This window comes from Stomoxys calcitrans, chromosome 1 (genome assembly GCF_963082655.1).
Source record: "Stomoxys calcitrans chromosome 1, idStoCalc2.1, whole genome shotgun sequence".
Lineage (NCBI taxonomy): Eukaryota > Metazoa > Arthropoda > Insecta > Diptera > Muscidae > Stomoxys > Stomoxys calcitrans.
In genome coordinates, this window is record NC_081552.1 from 64,546,906 (window position 1) to 64,564,810 (window position 17,905).

Below are 17,905 nucleotides of genomic sequence, written 5' to 3' on the forward strand. Positions count from 1 at the left end.
AATGTGGCTTTATGGGCCTAAGACCCTAAATCGGCGGATCGGTCTATATGGGGGCTATATGAAGATATAGTCCGATATAGCCCATCTTCGAACTTAACCTGCTTATGGACAAAAAAAGAATCTGTGCAAAATTTCAGCTCAATATCTCAATTTTTAAAAACTGTAGCGTGATTTCAACAGACAGACGGACGGACATGTCTAGATCGTCTTAGATTTTTACGCTGATCAAGAATATATATACTTTATAGGGTCGGAAATTGATATTTCGATGTGTTGCAAACGGAATGACAAAATGAATATACCCCCATCCTTCGGTGGTGGGTATAATAATAAATAAATAAATTAGTGTGAATCTGATCGAGACCCTCTAGCCCAGAATATTTTGATAGCCCTGATATTACTTCAGGATCCGCCTCTAAACTCCCTTCAAATCGGTCATGATTGCCTACTATATCGATAAATAATAGATATTTGATAGTAGAAAACGAATTTCATATCCAAGTTTGAGGCCAAATTTTTGGGGTCGTGCCAACCCATAAACTCCCCCTAAACAATGGCATTTATGGTTCAAATTAATGAAATTTGGAAGTAGAGTACGATGCTGATATTTTTCTGGGCTAAGTACGGGCTAATGTTGGCAACATTTGTGAGATTCTTTGCCATGTAAAACTTCTCTCCGAAGAGGTGTCGCACTGTGGCACGCCGCTCAGACTCGAATAGAAAAAGGAGGCCCCTTATCATTGAGCTTAAACTTGAAACCGACTGCACTCATTGATATGTGAGAAGTTTGCCCCTTTTCCTTAATGGAATGTTCATGGGCAAAAATTTGTTTGTTTGTAAGTACGTGGGTGGCGGATGGTGGATTTTCGGAGTGGAGTATGATTCTGATATCCACTTTTGGGGCAAAGAGTTTGGCTACTCCAATCCACCACCAATTCCAAGAGAATGAAGTAGATCTAACATCCAAACTTTAACGGGCGGACCCTGCTCTTACCCTATTTCCAAAAATGCCAGATCTCGGAGATGGGTGTGGTATCTAGGGGGCCGCCCCACCTCCAAAGCTACCAGCCAAATGGAATATAAACTAATAATGACAATATGGAACTCAAATGAAAGGTATTTGAGACCAGAGCACGAATCTGATATATGGGGTTCACCACCATACCTGACATATTTAACAACCATAGCAATATACGGCTCCAATGAAAGGTATTTGGCAGAAGAGCACCAATATAATATGTACATTGGTGCAAACAGGACTTATTTCCTGACGTGACCGTATAGGGCTCAGATAAGATAAGAGAGTGAAAGAAGGCGCAACGGAACGGGCCCTGTCCAGCTAGTCTTCTTATATAAAACAAGTAAGAGCGTGCTAAGTTCGGCTGGGCCGAATCTTATATACCCTCCACCATTGATCGCATTTGTCGAGTTCTATGCGCGGTATCTCTTTTTAGACAATCAAAGAATATGAGTAAGAACTGTTATGCTATTGGAGCTATATCAAGTTATAGTCCGGACCATATTCGGGCCATAAATGAATGCTGAACATTGTATAAGTCATTGTGTTATATTTCAGTTCATTCGGATAAGAATTGCGCCTTGTAGGGGCTCAAGGAGCAAAATCGGGAGATAGGTTTATATGGGGGCTGCTTCAAGATATTGATCGATTCAGACTATTTTAGGCACGTATATTGAAGGTTATGAGAGAAGCCGTTGTACAAATCGGATGAGAATCGCGCCCTCTAGAGGCTCAAGAAGTCAAGGTCCCAAATCGGTTTATTTGGCAGCTATATCAAGTTCTATACCGCCTCATACTTAGCACAAATATAGGAAAACATAACAAAACACCTCATGCAAAATTTCAGCCAAGTCGGATGAGAATTGCGCTCTCTATTGGCTCAAGAAGTCCAGATACAAGATCGGTTTATATGACAGCTATACCAGATTATGAACCGATTTGACCATACTTAACACAGTTGTTGGAAGTGATTCCAAAACACTACGTGCAAAATTTCAGTAAAATCGGACGAGAATTGCGCCCTCTAGTGGCTCAAGAAATCAAGACCCAAGATCGGTTTAAGAAATCATGACCCAAGATCGGTTTATATGACAGCTATCCCAGATTATGGACCGATTTGAACCATACTTAACACAGTTGTTGGAAGTGATTCCAAGACCCAAGATCGGTTTATATGGCAGCTATATCAAAACATGGATCGGGTTTAGCCCATTTGCAATACCAAACGACCTACACTAACAAAAAATATTTGTGCAAAATTTCAAGCGGCTAGCTTTATTCATTCGAAAGTTAGCGTGCTTTCGACAGACAGACGGACGAACGGACATGGCTAAATCGACTTAAAATGATATGACGATCAAGAATATATATACTTTATGGGGTCTTAGACGCATATTTCGAGGTGTTACAAACAGAATGACGAAATTAGTATACCCCCATCCTATGGTGGATGGTATAAAAATAAATTTGTGTTTGTTTGTTTGTTGGTTCCGTATAGACTCGAAAAAGGCTGAACAGATTATCTTAAAATTTTCAGAGCTTGTGTAGGTCTGTCTGAAAGGAAACATAGGCTATTTAATTTTTTGATATCGGAAGGGGGCGGACCCTCTCCCTAACCCCAAAACTACCACCCAAAAATAAAAGTGTACCGATCGGGACAATGAGATTCAAATGAAAGGTATTCAGGAGTAGAAAACCAATTTAATATTATAAATTGGGTCCAAATAACTGGGGGCCGTCCCAAAACACTAACCAAACGGTTCATACTTACTGATCATGACAATATGTGGCTCAAAGTAAAAGGATTTGGAAGTGCAGCACGAATTTGGTTTCCATATTTGAGTCTAAAAAGCACTTCTCATTACCCTAATTTCAAAAATACCAGATCTCGGAGATTGATAATGCGATCAGGTCGAAATTTTTTACACTCTAACAGTCACCAAAAAAAAAAACATGGTTTCTAATGTTGAGGGCGGGTGCCGCAGGGACCGCCCAAAACCCGCCAAATGGATATATAGGCCAATCACGACAATATAGAGCCATGTGTTTGGGGAGACGCCCCACCCCAAAATACCTCCATATTATATAAAAGCTATTTGGGGTGGAAATTTATTGATTTTCGCGACAATTATACTCATTTTCGGGACAAAGACCGTGGGGTCCACCCAACTGTCAAACACAACTCATTTACAGTTCATGCCATTGTGGGACGCATATGAAAATTTTCCGAAAGTAGACCACGAATCTAATATTTACTTTAATGGCCAAGTGATCACCCCTGAAATACCCCCTAAACACGAAATATTTACCAATAATATGGGACTCAAAAGAAAGTCATTTGGGAGAAGAGTAAAAATTTGCCCAGGAACCTAGCAGGGGAAAACTTTTCACACATCAATCAGTTCTTTCCAATTCAAGTTGAGTTTATCGACGGTAAAGCACCTTTTTTATAGCCGAGTCCGCACGGCGTGCCGCAGTGAGACACTTCTTTGGGGAGAATTTTTCACATGACCATGCATTGGCATTAAGAGGGGATAACCAACGCTTTAAATTTTGTCCGAAGTTCCGTAAGGACTCAAAATCAGGCGTTCAGCATTATAGTCGGACATAGGCTACAGTAACACGATATCCACATTCAGGGTGAAGTGTCCCCACCCTAAAACATATTATAGAGTTAAAGAATGCGCAACGGAGCGGGCCATGTCCAGCTAGTTTTATATATAACTAGTAAAAACGTGCTAAGTTCTGCCGGGCCGAATCTTATATACCCATGGACCGCATTTATCGAGTTCTTTTCCCGGCATCTCTTCTTAGTCAAAAAAGGATATAAGAACAGATTTTCTCTGCTATTAGAGCGATATCAAGATATGGTCCGGTACGGACCACAATAAATTACATGTTGTTGACCTGTGTAAAATGTCAGCCAATTCGAATGAGAATTGCACCCTTTGGGGCTCAAGAAGTAAAATAGAGAGATCGATTTATATGGGAGCTGTATCGGGCTATAGACCGATTCAGACCATAATAAACACGTATGTTAACGGTCATGAGAGAATCCGTCGTACAAAATTTCAGGCAAATCGAAGAATAATTGCGACCTCTAGAGGCTCAAGAAGTCAAGATCCCAGATCGGTTTATATGGCAGCTATATCAGGTTCATTCCAATCGGATAAGAATTGCGCACTCTAGAGGCTCAAGAATTCAAGACCCAAAATCGGATTATATGACAGCTATATCAGGTTATGGACCGATTTGAACCATACTTGGCACCGTTATTGAATATGATAACAAAACACGTCGTGCAAAATTTCATTCCAATCGGATAAGAATTGCGCACTCTAGAGGCTCAAGAAGTCAAGACCCAGATCGGTTTATATGGTAGCTATATCAGAACATGGACCGATATGGGCCATTTACAATAACAACCGACCTACACTAATAAGAAGTATTTGTGGAAAATTTCAAGCAGGTAGCTTTTCTCCTTCGGAAGTTAGCGTGCTTTCGACAGACAGACGGACGGACATGACTAGATCGGAATAAAATGTTGCGACAATCAAGAATATATATATTTTATGGGGTCTCAGACGAATATTTCGAGTAGTTACTATTGAGACAGAATATGTACGCAATGGGATTTAAATGTGTGTGCTTTATTTAAATTCAGTATACAGAGTGATATGGAAAATGAAAATTATTTTTTCAATACACAACAATTAATACTAAGGTAACTTAATCAAATTAATTATGTTGAACTAAAGTAGAATAACATAAAGTATTTTCAACATGCCTCCTCAACATTATTAATTTAACAATTAAGTTTAATGCCCATATTATTAGAACAATAAATATGTTTTGGTTTCGGTACTGGTTTTGTTAGAACATCCGCCAACATATCTTGTGTAGGCAAGTACCGCAGCTCAACAACTCCATTTTGTATTGTGTCCTTAATATAATGATACTTGTAGTGGATATGTTTTGTTCGAGAATGATGAGAACCGAACTCTGCCATTTTCTGCGCACTTTGAGAATCAGTATGTATTTTTATTGGTTTGCCATTGAATAATCCAAGTTCTTCAAGTATGTAACTTAAATATGAGGCTTCCTTAGCTGATTCAGTCAAAGCTATATATTCCGCTTCAGCACTAGAATGTGCAACCACCTTTTGTTTTTTGGATTCCCAGGTGACCGCTCCACCTGCTAGGAGAAAACAGAACCCAGTTTGAGATTTCCTATCATTGATATCTTGAGCCCAATTGGCGTCACAGAATCCCATGAGAGGTGCCGAATTCTTTTTATATATTATTGCTGCATTCCTTGTTGTACTCAAGTACCTTATTACTTGCAAAGCAGCATTATAATGTTGTTTCCGGGGGTCTTTTGAAAATTGCGATAATATGTTAACTGCACATGCAATATCTGGTCTACTATGCAATGCTACGTACAATAAATAACCAATTAATTCTTGATAGACTTTTTCATCCACTTTTTCCCTTTCTTCTTCATTGTTTGAGTCCTTTTCTAGTTTCACATTTGCAGACATAGGAATTTTCACAGGTTTGCAGTTTTCTAGCCCGTATTTCTTTACTAACTGCTTTATATATCCTGACTGCGAAATCGATACTTCATTTGGCTTTACATTTACTTCAAGACCAATACAATGTTGTGGTACGCCTAAGTCTTGAATATCAAATTTAGATTGCAGTGCCTTCACAAATTTTTTGGTCATCATTTGGTTATTACTTGCGATTACTATATCGTCTACATATAGTGCAACAATCATAAGTGTATCTTCACTTTGGACATAATAAATGCAATGGTCATAGTTTGATCGATGTAATCCAAACTCTAAAATTATAGCATCAATGCATTTGAACCATTGTCGTCCTGATTGTTTGAGTCCATAGATGGCTTTTTGCAATTTACACACTTTATGTTTTGTTGCCTCCTGAACAAACATCTCTGGTTGTTCCATGTATATTTCTTCGTCCAGTGTGCCATTTAGAAAAGCAGTTGATACATCCAATTGTCTTAATTGAAGATTATGCTCCACTGACAAAGCATAAATCAATCGCAATGAAGTTTGCCTTACAACTGGGGCAAATGTATCAACGTAGTCTAAGCCCATGACTTGAGTATAGCCTTTTGCTACAAGTCTCGCTTTTCGTTTTTCAACTGTCCCGTCGGGTTTTATTTTCGACTTGAAAACCCATTTGCAACCGACAGCTTTTCTTCCTTGAGGCAAGTTTGTCAAAGTCCAGGTATTATTCTTCATCAATGACGCGTATTCTGATTCAATTGCTTTACGCCATTCATCTGCACGAATTGATGATAAAGCCTCATTTATTGATCTTGGGTCCATACATTTTTCATCAACCATATTAGACGACTCATCTTTTTTTTTAAACGTCCACGATCTAAGCCTCTGCTTTATGGATTCAAACTGGTCTTGGTTATTACTTCCAGCATCTCTGACATTCTCGTTTGGAATTTCATTGGAACTCTCACCACTTTGACAGTCTTCATTTGAAAATTCCGAGTTGTCACACTCAGAAAACTCGTCATCCGTCTCATGGTCAACATCATCGGATGACCGATCATCATCGAATCGTTGATCCACTTTATCAATTTTTGGAGATTTGATTTCAAATTCATAAAACAATTCTTTGTTTGTTTTGTTCACATTCTTGTACAATTCATTCTCAATGAATCTTACGTCACGACTTTTTACAACTTGTTTAGTGCCTGGTCTCCATAATCGATATGCCTTTGATTCAACGGAATAGGCCACTAATATATGTTCATCACTCCTGGCTTCCCATTTGAATTTGGACTTCTTGTTTAAAACGAAAGCCTTACATCCTATTTGGCGTAAATGTTTCACGCAAGGTTTCTTACCAGTCCATATTTCTTCAGGAGTTTTTTCATTGTTTAGATTTGTCGGACATCTGTTTCTTATGTACACTGACGTGTTAATCAATTCCGCCCACAAGGAAGTTGGTAAATCAGCATCTAACATACAGGAACGACCCATTTCCACCAAAGTACGATTCATACGTTCGGAAACGCCGTTCTGTTGAGGGGTGTACTCCACTGTTAGCTGACGTTTAATTCCATTTTTCTTCAAAAAATTCGAAAAATCTGCCCCAACCAACTCTTTTGCATTGTCACTTCGAAGTATTTTTATCCTTTTTCCAGTTTCATTTTCAACAGCCTGTTTAAATTCTTTAAATTTCTCTAAATATTCGTTCTTTTGTCTCAGAAAATAGACATACACTTTACGAGAGAAATCGTCAATGAAAGTTGCAAAATAAATACTTCGTCCCATAGACTCACACTTCATAGGACCACATAAGTCTGTGTGAATAAGTTGCAATATTTCCGTGGAAGATTTTTCATTTTTATGTGGGAAGGATAATCTAGTCTGCTTTCCACGAATACAAGCTTCGCAATCAATTTGCATCGCATTCAAATTTGGCAATCCATTTACCATAGAAAAAGACGAAAGTCGGCTTAAGTCCTTACAATTTAAGTGCCCATATCGCCGATGCCACAAATTAAAATTCTTTTCGTTGCTTTGATGCACTGTATTTGCAGCCTTTTTATCTTCAAACAAATTGACGAAATATACATTGTTTCTCTTGTGGCCTTCAATCAAAATTTCATTTTTTCTCAAAATTAAAGCCTTTTTGCCCTCCATGGTTACTTTACAACCGGAGTCTGTAGCTTTACTGGCCGACACAAGGTTACATTTCAAATGTGGTACATATAGTGCGTTATCAAAGTGTATGGTCTTCTTTTTTCCTTGTACATTTACAAAAATCGAAACTTTACCAATACCTTTGATGCATACCTCTTTGTCGTCTGCCAGTTTTACTTTACCATTATAGCCTTTGTTGAGTTGGATAAATAGAGATTCCTCATTACACATATGGGAAGTCGCTCCACTATCTATTATCCATTCGCGATTAGATTTCACGATCATAGCAGTTTCTGTTGCACCCATGCATTTTGCTTTTTCCTCAACACCGCGAGAGTTTTCCTCAAATGACAATTTTTCTCTACATTTGCTGGCTTTATGTCCTTTCTTTTTACAACGAAAACATTTAAAAGTCTTTTTGAACATACCTTCAGCTTGAGTTTTGTTGTAATTTGAACCATATTGATGTTGCTTTCTTGCGTAATGTTTAGCTTTCATTGCAGAATCTTGATCTAACGCATTTTTATCACCAATTTCCAACAAACGCGCCTTCAACACCTCAACTTTCGAAAATTCGTTTGCAGTATCCACGGCAGCCTTAATAGCTGAAAATTTCTCTGGCAATGCATCTACAATTATAACCGCAAGAAGGTCTTCATCCAATTCAACACCCATTTCACGAATCGAAGCAGCACAAACGTCGAATTCAATTAAAAATTCCGACACGCTCTGGTTTTCAGACATTTTGAAGTTTAGCAGCTTCCTGTAGCACTCTATCTTCTTTCTGATAGTCTTTCGATCAAAAGTATCTTCCAGATGTTTCCACATTTCACTTGATGACTTGATATGTCTCACCATACTCACTATGTTTGCTTCCAAGGATATCAAAATTTCGGCTCTTGCATCCATATCCTTTTCCTTGAATTTTTTCAGGGTCTCCATCTTGGTTTTAAATTGAGTTCTCTGCTCACTCGTTGCATTTTGAGGTAAAATTGGAAGTTCCGGACATTTTTCTTCACCCATCACAATATTCAGCAATCTATTTTTATGCAAAATAGCCTCCATTTGCGTTTTCCATGTCAAAAAATTGTTGCCGTTGAACAACGGAATGCGTCCATTAAACGTAGACATTTTTCAACAGATCAGGATACACAGCTTACCAATTCCAAAAAATTTTTCTGACCTACAGAAAATTTCAGCTTTTGAATCGCTTTTCCAGGTATACACAGCTTCCCAATTTAACAATTTTTCTGTCCAACAGAAAATTTCACCTTTTGAATTTCTGTTCCCGGTACACAAAGCTCACCAATTCAATATTTTTCTGACCAACAGAAACAACGGCCTTTGAATTGCTAGTCCAGATTATGTAGTTTGAATTATTCTTATTTGCTCAAAATTCGCGTTATGAGTTCTGGGCCCATAACCTATTGAGACAGAATATGTACGCAATGGAATTTAAATGTGTGTGCTTTATTTAAATTCAGTATACAGAGTGATATGGAAAATGAAAATTATTTTTTCAATACACAACAATTAATACTAAGGTAACTTAATCAAATTAATTATGTTGAACTAAAGTAGAATAACATAAAGTATTTTCAACAGTTACAAACAGAATGACGAAATTAGTATACCCCCCCATCCAATGGTGGAGGGTATAAAAATCAATTTGTGTTTGTTTGTAGGTTTGTTTGTTTGTTTGTTTGTTTGTTTGTATGTTTGTGTGTTCCTTATAGACCCAGAAACGGCTGAACCGATTTTCTTTAAATTTTCACAGATGGTGCATAATGACCCCGTGGTGAAAATAGGGATCTCGGAGATGGGTGGTGTGATTTAAGCGAAATTTTGTGTGCACTCATACAGTACCCTGAAAATAAAAATTTGGTATCAAAACTTCGGATGGGGTACCCAGGGGGCTGCCCCATCCTAAAACCTACCAAACATATATTTAGACCAATCATGACAATATGGGACTCAAAATAAATGTATTTAGGATAAGAAAACGTATCGGATATCCAATTGTCGGACCAAGTGCTAGGGGGACCACCCCAAGCCCCAAAACACCCCTAAATCGGACATATTTACCGACCATGGCAATATGGGACTCAAATGAAAGGTATTTGCCAGTAGAATACGGATCTGATATCCAAATGTTGGACCACCTTTCTGGGGGTCCACCCCTTTCCCAAAACACCCCCCAAACAGAACTCATGTACTGATCATGGGAATATGGGGCTTAAATGAAAGGTATTTGAGTGTCCAAGAGGACCAAGTGTTTGGGGGGGCCGCCTCTCACCAAAAACATCCCCAAAGGGACAAATTTACGACCTAAGCAATATGGCCCTCAAATGAAAGGTCTTTGGGAGTAAAGCACGAATTTGATATCAATATTCGGGAAAATTGTCTATGGGGCTACCCCACCCCCACAACACCACCCGAATAGTATATATTTTCTAACTATTGCAATATGAGTTTCAAATAAGGGGGCTTTTAAAGTGGAACACGAAACGGATATATATTTTCAAGGCCTATTCACTGAGTGGCCTCCCATCCCACAAAACATCCCCCAATCCGGTCATGTTTGCCGACAATGGAAATATGGGGCTCAAATTAAAGGTATGTAGGAGTAGACCACGTATCTGATATCAACATTAGGGGCTAGCTGTCTAGCGGACATCCCACCACCATAACAACACCCAAATAGGACATATTTTCTCACCAAGACAATTTGTGTCTCAAAGAGAGTGGAACTAAATATTCATAGTTTTAAGGGCCAATACCCCAAACAGGACATATTTGCTGACTTTTGCAATAAGGAGTTTAAATGAATAGAATAGAGCACGTTGCTGATATATTTTCAGGGCTTAGTGTTTGGAGAACCACCCCAATCCCCAAAACACCCCTAAATCGGAAATATTTAGCGACCATCACAATGTAGAGCTTAAATGAAAGGATTTTGGGGGGTAGAGCAAGAATTGATACCCCTTTTCGGGACCAATTTTCGGGGTCTACCCCTTTCCCAAATACCCAACAAACAGCAATTTTTTAGTGACCTTCGCAATATGGGGCTCAAATAAAGGTATTTGGGATTAGAATACGAGTTTGATATCCAAATGTAGGACCATGTATTTAGAGCATCACCCCAATATGTGGCTCAAATGAAAGGTATTTGAGATTAGAAAACGAATTTGATAACCTATTTTGGGCCGTGTGTTTGGGGGACGCCTCATCCTGCAAACTCCTCTTAAGCCAATGCCAATATGGGGTTTAAATAAATGGTATTTGAGAGAAGAGCACGATGCTGATATTTTTTCAGGGCCAAGTATCTGGGGGACCACCTCTTCCCTGAAAACACCACTAAATCAGACATCATGAGAAAATCGGGCTGAAATGAAGTCTTTTAAGAATGGAGTACGCCTTACATCCAAACTTAAATTCGTAGACCTATAAAAATCATGTGGGATTCAGATAAAGGCACTTATATTGTTAAACTGTTAGTCAAATTTGCATGGCATTTCACTAAAAGATCTTTAATTGTCGAAAATGAATATTCCAAGGAAACTTTTGTTCCATATAAAGTAAAAGAAGGCGCAGCGGAGCGGGACCGCGTAAGCTAGTCTTATATATAAAATTGAATTTATGTTTGTTTGTTGGCTTGTTTGTTTGTTTGTCAGCTTGTTTGTTTGTTCCGAATAGACTCAAAAACGGCTGAAAAGATTACCTTGAAATTTTCACAGATTGTGTAGGTTGGTCTGGAAGGAAACATAGGCTGTATCATTTTCTGATATCGGAAGGGGGGCGGCCCCTTCCCTTTACCCCAAAAATACTACCAAAAATAAAAGTGAAACAATCCGGACAATATGGGACTCAAATAAAACGTATTCAGGAGTACGAATTTCATATTAAAAATAGGATCTAAGTAATGGGGGGGGGGGGGGGCGTACCAACCCCAAAACCCCTTAAAATAGGTTTTTTTGGACGATCATGATAATATAAAACTCAAATGGAAGGTATTCGGGATTAGATTGCGAATATGGTCAGGAAGGAGAAAGAGGCTTTATTACTTGTTGATTGCGGATGAAGCGGACCCTCACCCGTTACCCAAAAACACCACCCAAAATCAAAAGTGGACCGATCGGGACAATATGCATATCAAATGAAAGGTATTGGAAAATAGAATACGAAAATAGTATTAAAATTTGTGTCTAAGTACCCATCGGGCCGCCCCAACCCCAAAATTCCCCTAAACAGGCATATAGGTCGTTTATGTCAATATGGCCTCAAATGAAAGGTATTCAGTAGTAGATTACGAATCTGGCATACAAAATCAGATCGAAGTATAGGGCAGTTTTTTTAAAGGAGGGAACGTAGGATAGTATATAATTTGTAGATATCGGATCGGGGTAGAGTAGAAAACAAATTTGATATCCAATTTTAGAGCCAAATCAACGGTATTTTGGGAGTAAAAAACGAATTTGATATCTATTTTCGGGCAAAGTGCCGGTGGCCGCCTTAGCCCCAAACTGACCTTGGCAACATGGGCCTCACATTCAATTGATTTAGGAGTGCAGTACGAATTCGATATCCATATTTGAGTCGAAATATCTGAATACCATCCTTCCCCTAAAAGGCACTTCTAATAACCCTAATTTTCAAAACCACCAGATCTCGGAGATTGGTAATTCGTTTGAATTTTTATACCCTCCATCATAGGATGGGGGTATACTAATTCCGTCATTCTGTTTGTAGCTCCTCCAAATTCGTTTAAGACCCCATAAAGTATACATATACATGAATGTCATGACATTTTAAGTCAATCTAGCCATGTCCGTCTGTCTGTCTGTCGAAAGCACGCTAACTTTCAAAGGAGTGAAGCTAGCCGCTTGAAATCTTGCACTAATACTTCTTAGTGCAGGTCGGTTGGGATTGTAAATTAACTATATCGGTCCACGTTTTGATATAGCTGCCATATAAACCGATCTTGGATCTTGACTTCTTGAGCCACTAGAGAGCACAATTGTTGCCCGATTTGGCTGAAATTTCACATGATTTGTTTTATTATGACTTCCAACAAAAGTATTGAGTATGGTTGAAATCAGTCCATAACCCAATAAAGCTGTCATATAAAACTATCTGGGGTCTTGACTTCGTGAGCGTCTAGACGGTGCAATTTCTTTTTAATTTTGATGAAATTTTGCACGACGTGTTAGATTATGACTTCCAACAACTGTGCTAAGTATGCTTTAAATCGGTTTATAACCTGATATAGCTGCCATATAAACCGATCTTGAATCGTGACTTCTTAAGCCACTAGATGGCTCAATTCTTATTCGATTTGGCTGAAATTTTGCACGAGGTGTTTTGTTATGATTTCTAACAACTGTGTCAAATATGGTTCGAATCGATCAAAAACCTGATATAGCTGGTATATAAACCGATCTGGGGTCTTGACTTCTTGAGCCTCCAGAGCGTGTAATTATTATCCGATTTGGCTGAAATTTTGTACAACGGCTTCCCCGTGACCTTCAACATACGTGTTAAATATGGTTTGAATCGGCCTATAGCCTGATACAGCTCCCATAAAAACCGATCTCTCTATTTTACTTCTTGAGCCCCTATAGGTCGCAATTCTTACTCGAATTGGCTGAAAATTTTCATAATGACTTCTACTACTACTATGGTCTCCAATGTTTAATTCAATTAATGTCCGAAGCGGACCATAGCTTGATATAGCTCCAATATTATAAAAATTCTTTTTTTTTATCCTTTGTATGCCTAAAAAGAGATATCCGGAAAAGAACACGACAAATGCGAACTATGGAGGATGGTATATAAGATACGGCCCGGCCGAACTTAGCACTCTATAACTGGTTTTTTTTGTGCGCTCTAACAGTTAAAACAAAACATAGTATCTATTCTTGGGGTCGGGTGCTTCGGGGGCCGTCCAAATCCCGCCAAATGTGTAAATAGACCTATCACGACAATATAGAGCTCAAACGAAAGGTGCTTGAGAGATAAAAACGAATTTGATATCCAATTGAAGAGCCATATGTTTGGGAAACTGCCCCACCCGAAAACACCTCTCTATTATATTGTATATATGATGTTAAAATTGATTGATATTCATTTTCGGGACAAAGTCCCTGGGGTCCATCCCACCCTCAAACTGAATATATTTATTTAATATTTACATTAAAGATCAAGTGTCTCTCTAAACCGGAAATATTGGGTTGCCCAAAAAGTAATTGTGGATTTTTACAAAGAAAGTAAATGCATTTTTAATAAAACTTAGAATGAACTTTAATCAAATATACTTTTTTACACTTTTTTTCTAAAGCAAGCTAAAACTAACAGCTGATAACTGACAGAAGAAAGAATGGAATTGCAGAGTCACAAGCTGTGAAAAAATTTGTCAACGCCGACTATATGAAAAATCCGCAATTACTTTTTGTGCAACCCAATATTTACAAATACGATAATATAGGACTCAAAAGAAAGGTATTTGGGAGTGGAGTAAAAATTTACCCAGGAATCGAGAAGGGGCACACTTCTCAAACAAGAATGAAATCATTCCGATTCAAGTTTAAACTCAATGATAAGGGACTTTTGACCATGCATGGCAAATGTCGCCAGCATTGAGGGATCACCACCCCTTTAAATTTTGTTCGATGTTATCGCCAGGATTTGAAGGCAGGTGTTCAGCGTTATAGGTAGATGTAGGCTACATTGGCACGAATTCGATATACACATTCAGGGCGAAGTGCCCCAACCTTAAGAAGATATAAGAGAGTTAAAGAAGGTGCTGCGGAGCGGGCCCGGTTCTGGTAGTATTTAGTTTATATAATTCGTTGTTAAGATGATCTAATATTATTTATTGTTGCCAACCATATTTATAAATAACTAAAATAATCCAGACTTTGAAACAAAGTATTTTATTAAAAAAACAAATTAAATATAAATTTGACTAGACATACAGTGTCCATAAAATTATATACAGCGGTCAAAAAAAGTATTCATCATTAGCAAAATTGATAATAAATTCACTTATTTTGGGTAATTGAAGAAAATTTAAAGTAAACAAATAATGCAGTTTTATGCAATAGTTTATTTTTCGTAATATGTTTTAAAATAAATTCAAAAAATGAATTTAATTAGCGCAAAAAATGCAATTTTATATAATAACACCAAAAACAGAACAAAAAAAGTATTCATCATTGATGTGCTATCATCGAAGTCAAATTCAAATATTGTTTGGGAATCCCCCTTTTCTGTTTTATTTAGTAAAGGAGGCTTTGCCCTTGACAGCAAATATTTAATTTCATTGAAAATATAGTTTTTGTCAAAATGGGTCGTAAGCAAAACGAGGTTTCTGATGAGATAAAAGTTTTGATAATAAAACACCACAAGAATGGTTTAACTCAAAAAACTATCAGTGAAATATTAAATAGACCACGATCTACTATACAATCCATCATCAGAAAGTGGACAGAAACGAAAACTGTTGACAATAAACCAAGATCTGGTCGACCAAAAGCACTTTCAGTTGGAGAAGTGCGTTGGCTAGTGCGGCAAGTTCAGAAAACTCCGAAGACAAATGCGACCATTCTTCGTAAAAACACTATGGAATATTTAGGGAAGGAAGTTACTACACAAACAATTCGAAATACACTCAAAAGGCATAGTTACAGAGGAAGAACTGCACGTAAGAAGCCCTTTATAAATAAAATAAACCGAGTGAAAAGGCTAAACTTCGCAAAAATGTATGTAAAACAGCCCGAATCATTTTGGAAAACAGTCATTTTTGCAGACGAGAGCAAGTTTAATCTTTTTGGGTGCGATGGAAAGGTCATAGTGTACAGAAAACCAAATACAGAGCTTGAAGAACGAAACACAGTTGCTACTGTAAAACATGGTGGAGGTGGTTTAATGGTTTGGGGGTGTATGGCGGCTTCAGGAGCGGGAAATCTTGAAATTATTAATGGAGTAATGGATCATAAGTATTACATTGACATTTTAAAGAGGAATTTAAAAGATAGTGCTGTAAAACTTGGGCTTGGTAATAACTTTCAATATTATCAAGATAATGACCCCAAACATTCTGCTTTAAATACCAAGATGTGGATGCTGTATAACTGCCCCAAAGTCATTAAAACTCCTCCTCAAAGTCCCGTCTTGAACCCAATTGAACATCTTTGGGAACATCTCGAACGCAAATTGAGAACGCGCAATTTTTCGAGCAAGAGTCAAACGCAACAGGTGATAATGGAGGAATGGACTAATATAGACCAAAATATAACCGCTAAATTAGTCCAATCGATGTCAAACCGTTTAAAAGAAGTTATAAGACGCGGTGGTCGAATAACAAAGTATTAATTTTTTTTTTTAATTATGTTATTTATTTTTTTGTTTTTTTGCAATGATGAATACTTTTTTTGTTTAATTTTTTGTGTTCAGCTGTAAAATGGCCCTTTTTGTTCCAATAAATACTATTTTTATACCCTCCACCATAAGATGGGGGGTATACTAATTTCGTCATTCTGTTTGTAACTACTCGAAATATTCGTCTGAGACCCCATAAAGTATATATATTCTTGATCGTCGTGATATTTTATGTCGATCTAGCCATGTCCGTCCGTCTGTCTGTCGAAAGCACGCTAACTTCCGAAGGAGTAAAGTTAGCCGCTTGAAATTTTGCACAAATACTTCTTATTAGTGTAGGTCGGTTGGTATTGTAAATGGGCCATATCGGTCCATGTTTTGATATAGCTGCCATATAAACCGATCTTGGGTCTTGACTTCTTGAGCCTCTAGAGTGCGCAATTCTTATCCGATTGGAATGAAATTTTGCACGACGTGTTTTGTTATGATGTCCAACAACTGTGCCAAGTATGGTTCAAATCGGTCCATAACCTGATATAGCTGCCATATAAACCGATCTGGGGTTTTGACTTCTTGAGCCTCTAGAGTGCGCAATTCTTATCCGATTGGAATGAAATTTTGCATGACGTGTTTTGCTATGATATCCAACAACTGTGCCAAGTATGGTTCAAATCGGTCCATAACCTGATATAGCTGCCATATAAACCGATCTTGGGTCTTGACTTCTTGAGCCTCTACAGTGCGCAATTCTTATCCGATTGAAATGAAATTTCGCACGACGTGTTTTGTTATGATACCCAACAACTATGCCAAGTATGGTTTAAATCGGTCCATAACCTGATATAGCTGTCATATAAACCGATCTTGGGTCTTGACTTCTTGAAGCTCTAGAGGGCACAATTCTTATCCGATTTGAATGAATTTTTGCACGAAGTATTTCGTTTTGATATTCAACAACTGTGCCAAGTATGGTTGAAATCGGTCCATAACCTGATATAGCTGTCATATAAACAGATCTGGGGATTTGACTTCTTGAGCTTCTAGAGGGCGCAATTCGTATCCAATTTGGCTGAAATTTTGCATGACGTATTTTATTTTTACTTTCAACAACTGTGTCAAATAACGTTCAAATCGGTTCATAACCTGATATAGCTGCCATATAAACCGATCTGGGATCTTGACTTCTTGACCCCTAGAGGTCGCAATTATTATCCGATATGCCTGAAATTTTGTACGACGGATCCTCTCATGACCATCAACAAACGTGTTTATTATGGTCTGAATCGGTCTATAGCCCGATACAGATCCCACATAAATCGTTCTCTCTATTTTACTTCGTAAGCTCCAATGGGCGAATTCTTATACGAATTGGCTGAAATTTTACACAGGTCTCCAACATATAATTCAATTGTGGTCCGAACCGGACCATATCTTGATATCGTTTTAATAGCAGAGCAACTGTTTTCTTATATCCTTTTTTGCCTAAGGAGAGATGCCAGGAAAAGAACTCGACAAATGCAATCCATGGTGGAGGGTATATAAGATTCGGCCTGGTTTTTTTTTAACTTTAATGGGTATATTTGTATGCCCTCCATTATAGGATGGGGGGTATACTAATTTCGTCTTCTTCTGCCTCTAGAGGGCGCAATTCTTATCCGATTTGGCTGAAATTTTACATTAAGTGGTTTGCTGTGACTTTCAACAACTGTGCTAAGCATGGCGCAAATCGGACCATTATATAATATAGCTGCCATTTAAACCGATCTGGGATCTTCACTTCTTAAGCCTTCTTCGATTTGGCAGTAATTTGG